The following is a 14,453-nucleotide window of genomic DNA, read 5'->3' as shown; positions in this document are numbered from 1 at the left end:
CTGAGAATGTTTCCATGGGCACAGAGATCAGGTAGAGTGACATACTTCAGAGCTAGCAAAAGTCCCACCTTATTCCTCCTAACACAGTTCTAACTGCTCATAGTCTTCTTGGCCTAAAACAGAGCAGTGCTAGAGCATTGCCAGCATGTGGTTAACTTTTGTGGTGGGATATTCCAACAAGACAAAGAGTTTGCATCTTCTTCTGCAGGCCATTCATGAGCTCAAGTAGTACAACGCATGCCTTGCATATTTGAGACCCTCGGTTCAATACTAGAACCCCATCTCTTCCCCTGCTATTCCAGCACAGTCAGATGGGGTGCTGATAGCCATAAGCAAGCGCCAACAGGTGTGGCACTTGTGAGAACTGAAGAGAGAAAAACCATTTGGAGTCAGAGATGATCTGCATGCTTCATACAATTACATCTCAGCTGCTGTAAACTGTTGTGAATCTCCTTCCAGCTGGTAGAGAGATCTCCAGGCTTATATTTTGCTACTGTGATGAGTGGCAATTGCAGAAATTCTATGGTTGACTCAGATGATAAGTGTTATCCTTTTTATGTTTGTATGTCAAGATAGATTTAACACTAGTATAGACAATATAATAAATTTGGAGGGGGGCTGGAGTGATGGCACAGTGGGTAGGGCGTTTGCCTTGCATGTGGCCAACCCGGGTTCTATTCCCAGCATCCCACATGGTCCCCTGAGCACCACGAGGAGTAATTCCTGAGTGCAGAGTCAGGAGTAACCCCTGTGCATCGCCAGGTGTGACCAAAAAAAGCAAAAATAAATAAATAAATAAAATTTTTTGATCCATGCAATCTTTCTGTGAAGATTAATGCCACAGAGTAAAACAGTTTGGTCAATACTAATGACAAATAGATGAGCATGAAATAATCAAGACTTTTCTTGATAAAGCAAGCAGAAACTGAGGAGAGCTGAAAATCAAAATAAAGGTTTACCTAGTAGTCAAGGGTAGTTTTATTATCTCTGAATGCACTTACTTCACTTACTTCATCACTTTGGACAATTTGCTAAACTGATTTTTTCCTTTGCGTAATTTTTGGAGTCTCCTGCCCCCGCGCCTGACTGTCTTCACCAGGGCCCTTGGAGGGAGGTGGACTGAGGTTTCCTTCCAGCCCCGAGAAGAGCCCCAGCAGCTGAAGACCTCCAGAACCCAGTCACAGCCATGCTAAGACCACTCTCCACATGCTCGAATGAGCCTCACGTCTGAAGGAACTGGCAGAGGAACCTAGGTGTGCGGGACCCAGGGCTGAGATCTCCAAGCCTGCTCGGATCGGGACTGGGCCTCCTCCACCCAGATCCCCCACCGTCCAGTAACTAGGCAGTTACACCCACCAACTGCCCCTGGCACCATGTAATCCCATCAATCAAGCTCCTAGAAGACCTCCTACTGTCTAGTTCTCATTCTCAGAGAACCTAGCAGGCTACCGAGAGTATCCTGCCTGCATGACAGAGTCTGGCAAGCTCCCCGTGGCGTATCTGATATGGCAAAACCTGGTAACAATGATGGGTCTCATTCCCCTGACCCTAAAAAAGCCTCCAATGTGCACTTGCTAAAATCTCATGGCGAGGACGAATGGAGGCGTTACTGGTGCCTGCTCGAGGAAATCGATGAACAACAGGATGATAGTGATACAGTGATATTTGGGGGTTTTGTTTTTGTCTGTCTTGGGAGTACACTAGATGGTACTCTGGGGTTACTCCTGGCTCTGCACTTAAGAATCACTTCAGGGCGCTCACGGGACCATATGGAATTGAACCTAGGTTGGCCACATGCAAGGCAAGTGCCTTATTTGTTGTACTATCTCTCTGGAAACGAACCTTTAAAAAAAGTTACTGAACATTTTATTTTTTTAAATATTCTTTTTTAATTTTTATTTATTTATTTTTTAAATTTTTGGGTCACACCCAGCGATGCACAGGGGTTACTCCTGGCTCTGCGCTCAGGAATTACTCCTGGCGGTGCTCAGGGGACCATATGGGATGCTGGGAATTGAACCCGGGTCAGCCGCCTGCCAGGCAAACGCCCTCCCCGCTGTGCTATTGCTCCAGCACCCCTCCTTTTTAAAAAAATATTCTGCATAGTTACTGAAAATTTTTTTTTGTTACTGAGCATTTTAAAGCCACAATCTCCTCATTTTAAAATGGGGGAATTACAAGACCTAGTTCAACAGGTAATTTTGGATCTAAATGAAGTAATACATAGGTATCTATTTTTTAATAATATTCTTTCATGTGGGGTTTTCTCCTCTATTTCACCCATTCCTGCTTTCCAAGAAGGTCCCTGGTATAACCTTTCATTGATAAAAAGCATTTGGTTAAAGACAAAGGCATTTTCTGTGTTTTTTTAAAAATTAAACTTGTCCAGGAAATTGCTTTAGATATGTGAAAGTTGGGGGAGGGGGGAGGTACGAAGGGGGAGGGGCTGGTGCTCGTATAAGGAAGGAAATAGAAATGGCTAGAAAGTGAAATTTTCCCCAAGACATATGAAAGAATAAAAGGCGATGTTTCATTAGGATGCAGAATTACCGTTCTTCTAGTGGGTGATGCACTGATGCGATTACACACTAATAGTGAGGCTCCTACTTTCAAAAGCAAGTGGTACGATAACTGCTCACTTCTAAGGAACTACTTGCATTTGGATAATAAGCATCTCAAGCAATGGTCTTTAGTACTTAGCCCAGAGAGGTTTCTCCATTTATTTTGCTTCTTGAGACCCAAAGAACCTTTTGTGTAATTCAACTGGAAAAGGATGTGTTTTTGCCTGTATTCCCTTGAAATCACAATTTGAGACAAGGACTTGAGTGCAGGTAATTTATTAGAGCAGTAATCCTCAGAGCAGGAGTATAGCAAAGGGAAGGAAGGGGAGTCAAGACAAAGTTGTACTATTGAATTGGGTGCTGGCACAATTTCAATTAAAAATTGGAGAAGTGTTTATCTGGTTTTACCTCTTACTAATTACAGCATTTTAATATCTCTGGTTTGCATGCGTGGTAGTGTTCATTTTCTAATAGATCATTATTTGTGGTCTAAGATTCAATCCTGCTATGGAAGTACCAGAGCACTGTAGCAGTGTCCTCCCATTGTTCATCAATTTGCTTGAGTGGGCATCGGTAACGCCTCACAACAAATTGTGAGGCTTGTTACTGTTTTTGGCATATTGAATACATCATGGAGAGCTTGCAAGGCTTTGCCTTGTGGGAGAGATACTCTTGGTAGCTTGCCATGCTCTCCAAGAGGAATCAAACCCGGGTCGGCCGCATGCAAGCATGCAAGGCAAACGCCTTACCCGCTGTGCTATCACTCCGTACTTCTAACATTACTGGTGCTTAAGAGAACAAAGCAAGTTCCCTTCCTTTAATCTCTCTCTTTCTCTGTATCTGCACCGCACCTCTCTCTCACACACACAAACACACACACAAGCATACACATATAATATATGAATATATACACAAAATTTTATCTAAATAGTAGAGAAAAATTTTTTAGAACACACTTTGATTCCATTCTAAGTTTAAGCCCAAATGAAGTTAGTTTTTTGCTCTGAACCTCCATGAAAATGACCTGAATTCTCATTGATGCCCCCAAAAATCTAACATCTACTTTGAGGTCTGAGAGTCCATCAGAAGCTTCAGTTAGAGCATAACTTCTCAACTTCTAATATTCACACAAATATTTCAAGTACTTATCTACCATCCTTGCTTCTTTGTAGCTATCCTCAGTGCCACTATATTATAACATATTAACACTACTTAAAATATGACATTTAACATGTTTATAATTTGTGTCTTTTATTACAAAATTAGCTTTACAAAAGCAGGAAGGTTTTGTTTTGTTTTGTTTTCTTTTCTTTTTCGGTCACACCTGGCAATGCACAAGGGTTACATTACTCCTGGCTCATGCACTCAGGAACTACTCCTGGCGATGCTCAGGGAACCATATGGGATGCTGGGAATTAAACCCCGGTCAGCTGCGTGCAAGGCAAATACCTTACCCACTGTGCTATCGCTCCATCCCCCAAAGGCAGGACGTTTGATGTTTGTGTATGGCACTTGCCTCATTTGAAACACTTACTTACTTGTGGACTGTGGGGAAATATATTATGAATGTATATTTCAAGTTTTATATTTAGATACTATATTAGATGCTTCACAAATTTGCGTGTCATCCTTGCGCAGGGGCCATGCTAATCTTCTCTGTATCATTGAAATTTTAGTATATGTGTTGCCAAAGCGAGCAATAGCACAGTGGTAGGGTGTTTGCCTTGTGCGCTGCTGGCTAGGCCAAGTCAGGTTCAATTCCTCCCCAGCAAGCTACCGAGAGTATCTCGCTCGTTCCACAAAGCCTGGCAAGCTACCCGTGGCATATTGGATATGCCAAACACAGTAACAAGAAGTCTCAAAATGGAGACGTTACTGGGCCCGCTCGAGCAAATCAATGAACACGGGAGGACAGTGTTTATATTGGACGGGCTGGAGCGATAACGCAGCAGGTAGGGCTGACCTGGCCGACCCGAGATCGATTCATCCTCCGCTCTCGGAGAGCCTGGCAAGCTACCAAGAATACCTTGCCCATATGGCAAAGCCTGGCAAGCTATCTGTGACGTATTCCATATACTAAATACAGTAACAACAAATCTCAAAATGTAGGCGTTACTGGGCCTGCTCGAGCAAATTGATGAACAATGGGAGGACAGTGCAGTGCAGCACTACTGTATTGGGTATAAAGCATTGTGAGAAATGTTTCATGAAATACAGAAGTCATATAGGGCAAGAGGAGAAACACTGGTGCTCACCTTCAGAAGTTGGTTGATAAACTAGTGAAGCAACAGACATAATAAATAAATGTAACAAAGGCAGAATAGTCAAAGCATGATAAAAATAGAGACAATGAAGTGGAACCCAAGGACCAAGTATCCATTCTGACTTGAGGGCAGCAGAGGGCAACAAAATAGAGGGTATAATAGATAAAAGATGGTAGAATAAAATATGGGGAAGAGGAAAAAATTCTGATGAATGGGGACAATTGAAGTGGAGACCTGAATGTAGAAATATATTTTTAATGATCTATTAAAGGGATAATAATTTCTCTACTATAACTGAAGCATGAGATGAGGTGTGGATTGGTAATAAGTTAGAAAATGTCAACTGGGGCCTGGGAACATTAACTCATAGTCTTTCACATTATGACCTTTCGTTAGAGTCAAATATGAAAAATGCACTGTGCAGTTCCTTTTGGAGCTATGTATTTGAAATTTCAAGACTCTACTGGTTCCTAATGGGGACCTAGAGATAAGGAGCACTAAAGAAAAGATGATTTGGAAGGTCATGTGAAAAGTGAGACCAGGGGCTGGAGCGATAGCACAGCGGGTAGGGCGTTTGCCTTGCACGCGGCCGACCCGGGTTCGAATCCCAGCATCCCATATGGTCCCCTGAGCACCTCCAGGAGTAATTCCTGAGTGCAGAGCCAGGAGTAACCCCTGAGCATCACCAGGTGTGACCCAAAAAGAAAAAAAAAGTGAGACCAGAAGAAGCAGAGAGTAAACAGAAGGAATCCAAGAAGGTGACCTTTAAAATCACAAAAAAAGGATTTGTGGAAATAAGAGAGGAATTCACTTTGAATTACTGGGGATGAGGAGGGTATGTAACTCTTATGTGCTTAATGTGGAGGATGACTCGGGATGGACACTAGGTTTGGTAGTTCTCCTTCTTACCTTCCTGGTTCTATGCTTTTCCACTGGGCCAGGTAAGGTAAATTCTTAGAGACCTTGGGAAGCAGAACTACATAGTACTAAAGGAGATCAAGACAGAGTCTGCTGCATGCCTTCTAGTAAGTTCTTAAACTCTTTAAGTCTCTTAAACTTTTTCCATCTGAAAATAATGGAGAAAGTAATTTAAGGAGACTGACTATGAAATCACTTAAAGTTCTTAGTTGAGTATCTAGCTATGATTATCAAAATATTATGCTAAAAGAGTTTTATTTGCTTATTATTTTCGTTTGGGGGCCATATCCAGTTCAGGGGTTACTCCTGCATCTGTGCTCAGAATGTTCGTGGGAACATATTGGGTGCTGGGGATAGAAACCACTCAGCCAAATGCAAGGCCAGTGCCCTACCTGCTGTGCTATTGCGCTGACCCTTAAAGGAGGTTTGTTTATCTATCATGCTATATATCCACTGTGGGTCAGCAGGAGAACTCCACATAAAATCGTCTCAGGGATGTGAGAAGAGAGAGTAGCTATTACTTCGAATATTATCATTTTCTATGCAAAGGGATAGATAATGCTGGAGGGTCTTGCACTGAGGTTTTTGTTATATTGAAGCTAACTGGTGGTGTCCAGTGGCTACTTCTGATCTGAGCTCGGGGCTGCTCCCAACGGTACTCATGAGGGCCTAGGATGAAATTTAGGTCTCCTCCATGCAAAGCATGCGCTGCAGCCCTTTGAGCTGTCTCTCTTGCAGACAACTATTCTTGGTCAGAAGAGAGAAGTCTCACTCCTGCTGACAACTCACTGGTCAGTCACCAATCATGACTCCACTCACTCCATGGAGGGAAAAGAGCACAAGCCCAGCTTATGCTTAGGTGATTTAAAAAAAAAAACCCTGAAGTATCTGGCATGCCTTTATTACTGCCTTTTGATTTATAATCTAAGAGGAGCAATGTTAGATCAGCTTTCCTTCTAGCAACCCAGCCTCTTTTTGAAACTACCTCTACCATTCCCCTCACTCGACCAGCAAGAGACCCACGTGCCCTCTAGTGGTAGCTATAACAATTAATTAAGTTTTTCGTTGTGTTTTGTTTCAGGGACACATGTGGCTGTGTTCAGGGTTATGCTCAGGGGTCACTCCTGGCTTTGTGCTCAGGGGACTAAATGTGGTGCCAGGAATCAAACTTGAGTAACTTTTGAAAGGCAAGTGCCTTACTTGCCGTACTATCTCTCTGGCCCTATACAACAATTTATGTTAGTCCCTGGAGATTATTAGCTAGCTGTAGAGTAATTTTAGTTCTCCAGTTTACCCCTTTATGGTTCCCCCAAAATCAAAAGCAGAAACCCCTTATGCCCTAAGAACATTATTTCAGGAATATTGATGTGAAATCCTTCATTTCTTCTTGGCAAGAGAATCCAAATTTCAATTATTCAAAGAACCTGAATGTAAAATTCTGAGTTGGGCATTTCATTCTATTACCATTAAGACTTCTTACTATAAAATTCCCCTTTAGCACCCAATACCCTCAGCACTCCTTTATATTGTTTACATACCAGTTTCATTGTAAAAATTTAAATTAGATTTACATGTATAATATACACATATGCATAATATGTATATAATTTATATAAATGGACACACACATGCACACACACATATACACACACACCCCTAAAATCTCACCTAGTGTAAGGAGCCATAAGTAAAAGATGAACAGAGGGGCCCTGCCTCTGAAAGCTCTGCTCCAAATTCCTTACTATAACTTCCCTTTTCACTTTGGTTTTTGGGCCAGGCCCAGCAGTGCTGAGGCCTTAGTCCTGGCTCATGTAAGTCCTGCCACATGGAAGGCAAGCACCCACTACACTCTCTCTCTCTCTCTCTCTCTCTCTCTCTCTCTCTCTCTCTCTCTCTCTCTCTCCCTGGACCTACTATGACTTAGCTGCCATGCAACAGTACTTTCATATTGGTTTCTCTTATCATTCTATGTGTTGTATTTTATTTAAAATATCTTGTTATTGTATCTTTGGGCCACACTTAGCAGTGCTCAGGACTTACTCCTGACTTTGTGAGACAATATGGGGTGACAGGAATCGAACCCAGGTAGACAGCTTTCAAGGAAAATGCCATGCCTGCTATACTAGCTCTCCAGCCCTGATTTAAAAATTATTAATCAGAGAAGCAAAGGAAACAGTAGACAGTTAAAGAATAATTTAGCAAGTTAATACTATGAACGCGACATCTTATTATCTCGTTTTTACTTCGGAGAACCAGGCAGGCTACCGAAAGTATCCTGCCCACATGGCAGAGTCTGGCAAACTTCCCGCGTCGTACTCAATATGCCAAATACCAGTAACAATGATAGGTCTCATTCTCCTATCCCTGAAAAAGCACTGAATATGGCTCTTTTAAAATTTCAGGGCTAGGAAGAAGGAGACTTTACTGGTGCCTGCTCGAGGCAATTGATGAACAACAGGATGATCGTGATCGTGATCGCGAATACTATGAAATGCTATGAGCAATTTGAAGCAATGTTTAATTTTACCACAGGAGGGAGCTATTACCTTAAGGCTGAAAAATTATAAGTCACATTCATGAACAGGAATAGGGAAAGTTTGAGGAACAAAGGGCTGATGATGTCCACAGAAAGTTATAATAGTCAGAGTCCTTATGCGATAACTACAAAGTACTAGATGACAACATGAAAATACACTAATTAAGATTTTCTTGACTACAATATGAAATATGATTGTTATATGTGGCTATTATTATCATTTTATTATTATTATTATTTGGGGGGGGTCACACCCGGCAATGCACAGGGGTTACTCCTGGCTCTGCACTCAGGAGTTACTCCTGGCGGTGCTCAGGGGACCATATGGGATGCTGGGAATCGAACCTGGGTCGGCCGTGTGCAAGGCGAACACCCTACCCGCTGTTCTATCTCTCCAGCCCAATCATTTTATTATTTTAAAGTAACTTAATAACACAAAATGCAACATTTGGAGGGCCAGTCAACAGCCAAATTCTCTACACACTTATTCTACATAATAGTACAGGATTTCTCCCACATATATATGGCTTACAGAAGTAAAAGTTTATGTTTTTAGGGTTTTATATTTCCTGTTAAGTCTATTCTGGATTTTTGAATTCAGGTATCATATTTAACATGCTCTAAATTCCAGCAAAATTCAATCACTTATACATGACAGTTTGAAGAGAGCACCAATTACCATGAGGAATTGACAATCACATGATGGAAATTGTAGGAAGAACCTGAGGAAGAATAAATAGAACTGGCTGTTCTGGCAAAAGCAGTGCATACTTACAGGTAAGACAATTTGCCTAAAAAGGATCAGAAGGTGGTGGTGAGAAGTGGATGCAGTACAGATGGGAAAAGGTCATCATGTGATTATTATTAAAGCAAGTTTGTAGGTAAGTGGAGATTCTTTATACAATCTCTCTCTCTCTCTCTCTCTCTCTCTCTCTCTCTCTCTCTGTGTGTGTTTGTGCTGGCTGCAGCTGGAAGTGCTCAGACCTTAATTCTGGCTGTGTGCTTGGGGGTTGCTGTCGTGCTTGGGGGACCTTGTGGTGTCAGGGATCAAATCTGAGCCTCCTGGAAGAAAAGCATGTGTTCAGCCCCTTGAGTCATTTCTCCAGCCCTACAAGCCTATTTTTGTATATATCTGATATTTTTAATAAAGTGAAAATTAGCATAATTAACATAAAATGTTATGTTATAAAATACCATAAACCTAGATCACACATCTTTTTTGATTTCAGTTAATGAACATAAGAATTAAGTCAGAATTAATTATTAAGTCAGAAGGGAGTAAATACTGATGTCGAAAATGCTGTCTGGCACAGGAAATGAGTAAGTGTATTACTTAAGTCTCATTTACATTAAACTTTTGATGAGGAAAGCTTTTACATTTTGGGGGGAGTTGGAGTGATAGCACAGCAATAGGCACTTACCTTGCAGGCGGTTCACCCAGCATCCCGTGTGGTCCTCCGAGCACTGCCAAGACTAATTCCTTTGAGACCCACAATAAATCTCGGCAGAGGAAGAGACAACATGCCGCAGAGATGCCTCTGGACCCCAAAGTTACCATACAGTTAAACATCTAATTCTAGCTGTATCATCCTATTTAAACTTTTAGAATTTATGGAGCACACGGTCACATTTGTGGACCTGCTACATCTCATATTCCATATAAGGGCTTATTGGCTCCAGAATGATACAACAAATTTCACACACTTTTCTCTAAGGAAACTTTTTTGGATCAATTTTAGTGGATTATTCATAACAAGAAATACAAAATAAATTATTTAGTCCTTCTTTGGGGGACAGGCTTTGGGAGTCAGGGTGGAATAATTTGTAATATGGTGGTAGAAAGGTGTAATGGTGGTGGATTGGTGTTGGAATACTGAATGTAATAAATGATTTTTAGAAACCTCATAAAAATAAAATAAAATTTTTAAAAAAGTGTAATTTCTTACTACAGAGCCAACAGTAACCTCCCAGAATCGCTGGGTATGGCCCCAAAACAAGAACAAAAACAGATTATACATTTTTACATCATATCAAAAACGTTTATGAGATTTTTAACTATACTAACTTTCTGAGGGAAAGGAGGATTGGTGAGGGAGTTGGCAAAAACCTAGGTGTTAAGAAAGACAAGAGACTCTTGCTCTTAAGCAATGTTAGCCAGAAGGGAAGGCAGTTAGTTTTACTAATTTGCCTTATAAATTCTTCATGGCTTTAAAAAGACTTTGGGGGGCTTGGAAGATAGCTCAAAAGTCCAGTTTGCATCCCCCCTGAACACCATCTGGTTTGGCCCTGGTGGAGTACCACACTACCAGGTGCTAGCATTGAAACATCAGACTTGCATAGTCAGGTGAGTATCACCAGGACTGACCCCCCAGTTCACTGACGCACTGTTTAGGAGGCATCCCTCAAATTAAAAAAAATACTTTTTTGTTGTTGTTTTTATCTACCTATTATTCCTCGGAGGTTTAAAAATAATTATTTCTACTGACAAAAATTGATTCTACTAGGCTGTTGCAAAAGTATGGAATTGTCTAGGTGAATATTTTACAAAGGTTAAATGAGGAACTTAGAAATAGTACAAAGGTCAAAATACTGGTTGAACTCCACAAGAAGAAAACATCCAACCCCATCAAAAAATGGGGCAATGAAATGAACAGAAACTTTCTCAAAGAAGAAATCCAAATGGCAAAAAAGCACATGAGAAAATGTTCTACATCATTAATTATCAGGGAGATGCAGATCAAAACCACAATGGGATACCATCTCACACCTCAGAGACTGGCCCACATCCAAAAGAACAAAAGCAACCCATGCTGGTGCAGATGTGGCGAGAAAGGGACACTGTTTCACTGTTGGTGGGAATGTCAACTGGTTCAGCCCTTCTGGAAAACAGTATGGACGATTCTCAAAAAATTAGAAATTGAGCTCCCATTTGACCCAGCAATACCATTCCTGGGAATATATCCCAGAGAGGCAAAAATGTATAGTCGAAGTGATATCTGCACTTGTTTGTTCATTGCAGCACTCTTTACAATAGCCAGAACCTGGAAGAAACCTGAATGCCCAAGAACAGATGACTGGTTAAAGAAACTTTGGTACATCTACACAATGGAGTACTATGTAGCTGTTAGAAAAGATAAAGTCATGAAATTTACATACAAGTGGTACAACATGGAAAGTATCATGTTAAGCGAAATGAGTCAGAAAGAGAGGGATAGACATAGAAAGATTGCATTCATCTGGGGGGATATAAAGTAACAAAATATGAGATTAATACCCAAGAATAGCTGAGATCAACACCAGGAGGATTACTCCATGGCTTGGAGGCCAGCCACACATGCTAGGGGAAAGGGCAGCTCAGATAGAGAAGGGAGCACCAAATAAAGGGTGTTTGGAGGATCCTCCCAGGAGGGGAGATGCATGTTGAAAGTAGACTATGGACTGAACATGTTTGCCACTCAAAGCCTCTTTTGCAGACCACAACACTCAAAAGGAGAGAGAGAACACAAGGGATTGCCCTGCCACAGAGGCAGGGTGAGATGGGAGGGATGGGAGTGGGAGGGATATTATCCATGGTGGTGGAAAATGGGCACTGGTGAAGGGATGGGTATTTGATCATTGTATAATTGAAACCCAAGCACAAAAAATTGTAAATCTACAACTGTACCTCATGGTGTTTCACTAAAAATAAAAAAAAGAAATAGTACAAAGGTTAAGGCAATTGCCTAGTATGTGACTGTGGTCGTGGCAACCCAAGATTCAATTCCTGAAACTTCATATAGTCCCCTGAGCACCTTTTGAAATGATTCCTGAGCACAGAGCTAGAAGTAAGCCGTTAGCACTGCTGGATGTGGCTCAAAAATGAAGAACTGAAAAGAAAAAAGAAGAGAAAAAAGGAAGGAAGGAAGGAAAGATGGAAGGAAGGAAGGAAGGAAGGAAGGACAGAGAGAAAAGTGTAGAGGTTAAATGAAAATGCTATCAAAAAAAATCTCACTGAACTGCTCCAACAGAGCCCCAGTGACTGAAAACCTCCAGAACTCAACTGCCACTATGTTCCTGGCCCATCTCCACAGACTCAGAGGAGTCTCACCCATGAACAAATCTGTTGAAAAACCCAGGTATGCGGAACTTGTGACTGAAATCTCTAGGCTCTAATGGAGTCAGGAATGGGCAACCTACTCCCATCTCTCTGTGCTTCTGGTAGCCTGGCAGTCATGCCCTGGAACTGCCTCTGGGGCCATATAAACTCATTAATGGCCATGATACAAAGACTCACAAATAAATCTCTGGGAAGAGAGCAACACAGAACGATATGCCATAGAGATGTCTCCTGACCCCAAAGTCACCATTCAGTTAAAAAAAATTAAATTAACCTCGGTTGTAGCATTATAGCACTGTCCTCTCATTGTTCATCTATTTGCTCGAGCAGGCACCGGTAACATCTCCATTGTGAGACTTGTTGTTACTGTTTTTGGTATATCAAATACGCCACGGGGAGCTTGCCAGGTTCTGCCGTGTGGGCAGGATACTCTCGGTAGCCTTCCCAGACTCTCCGAGAGGGATGGAGGAATCGAACCCGGTCGGCCATATACAAGGCAAACGCCCTACCTGCTGTGCTATTGCTCCAGCCCAGCTGTATAACAGTATTTAAAATTTTAGAATTCCTGGAGCACTGCTATCATTACACTATTTATTGTCCTTGCACCTGGAAACATATGTGGGAAATCCGATTACATGCCATAAAGGAAATTATGTATTACCTATACATATCAGAGTGAGTACTTTAAAATATAAACTTACCTTATAAAAATAAAAATAAGAAACCTCTCTGAAGACCTCCAATGTCTGCTCTAAACACAAGAGAAACAAATACCATTAGCTTAATCTTCTTTGGCACTCAGAAAATGAAAACTTTCCAGGGTCACTCACAGTCACAGCTGGGGGTGCATGTCTTGCAGAAGACCTCTGTCTGTAGAGCTTGCTCTGTGTGAGCTGACCATGTTTTCATAAGCACTGACCCCTACTCTGCCTGGACTCAGTAGGCCCCAGGCAAGCCTCTGCTGCTGGACTGTGATTTCCCTTAGTATCTTCCTGTAGCCCCGAGATTATTCCTTTCTTGATGAAGATTTGGGGGAAATTCTTTTCGCAAGATCTGTTGATATCAGAGATAGGCTGAAACCAAAGGATTTGTTACAACCTGAAGATTGTGGGAAATTCTGTCAATGGAATCTGCCTTGGGCTGGAGAGATAGCACAGCGGGTAGGGGTTTGCCTTGCACCTGGCCAAGCCCGGTTCGATTCCCAGCATCCCATGCAGTCCCCTAGGCACCGCCAGGAGTAATTCCTGAGTGCAGAGCCAGAAGTAACTCCTGTGCATTACCGGGTGTGACCCAAAAAGCAAAAAAAAAAAAAAAAAGGAATCTACCTTAAGCTAGTGATTGCAGATAGTTCCCTCAACTTAAGCAGGTGCAGTGCTGCCCTGGGTGTGTGTGGGGGAGGTTGGGGGGGGGGGGCGCTGTACCCATTGAAGAGCAGCAACATCCTCACTTTCAACTACCCTGACTTACAATGTGGGCTGTTATGCTGAGTCATCACTTCTCACTGGCTCTTGAGATCTAATCATGTGGTTTGATCATTAGGCTTTAGATTGTACCATGAACAGAGGCCCAGGATCCCAGGTCAATACCCTACCCCTACCCCCCACAAACTTCAATTCTAATAGACCATACAGCAGAACTAAAAAAGAAATGCTGTTCAGTCTAATGAATAGAAATAAGTTCAGAGCACGAGACATAATGAGAAAATGAAGGAACACACCCTAACTGATTGATCACCATAGAACCCCGGGGAAAAATTATCCTAGTGCAATAGACCTAAGTAAACTACTGACCAAAGACTATAAGGTAACAACACCCTTATTGATGCTCACTAAAACCAGGAGAACAATGGATGAGAAATTCAGCAAGGAAAGTGAAAATATGAGAAAATTTGGAACAAAAATCACAGAGGATTGGAATCCAGAAGATGGTTTAGTTGTTTAAAGTGCTTGACTGGCAAGAGAAAGACTGTAAGTTCAAATCACAAGTCCTGGGATGATCTCTACAACCCCTGGAAAAGACTGAATACATATTCTTCTAAGTGAATATAGTATGTTATAAGAAAAAAAAGAGATTGTACG

General features: G+C 41.8%; 1 non-coding gene across 1 annotated transcript; it reads right to left on the bottom strand.

The window, feature by feature from the left end:
• Positions 1-4,154: 4,154 nt before the first annotated feature.
• Positions 4,155-4,261, bottom strand: LOC130038796 (U6 spliceosomal RNA). Its single transcript, XR_008794785.1, has one exon. It is a non-coding gene; the product is annotated as a U6 spliceosomal RNA (small nuclear RNA).
• Positions 4,262-14,453: the final 10,192 nt, after the last annotated feature.

Source organism: Sorex fumeus, unplaced genomic scaffold (genome assembly GCF_029834395.1).
Source record: "Sorex fumeus unplaced genomic scaffold, SorFum_2.1 ptg000079l, whole genome shotgun sequence".
NCBI lineage: Eukaryota > Metazoa > Chordata > Mammalia > Eulipotyphla > Soricidae > Sorex > Sorex fumeus.
This window is presented reverse-complemented; position numbering and strand designations above follow the sequence as displayed.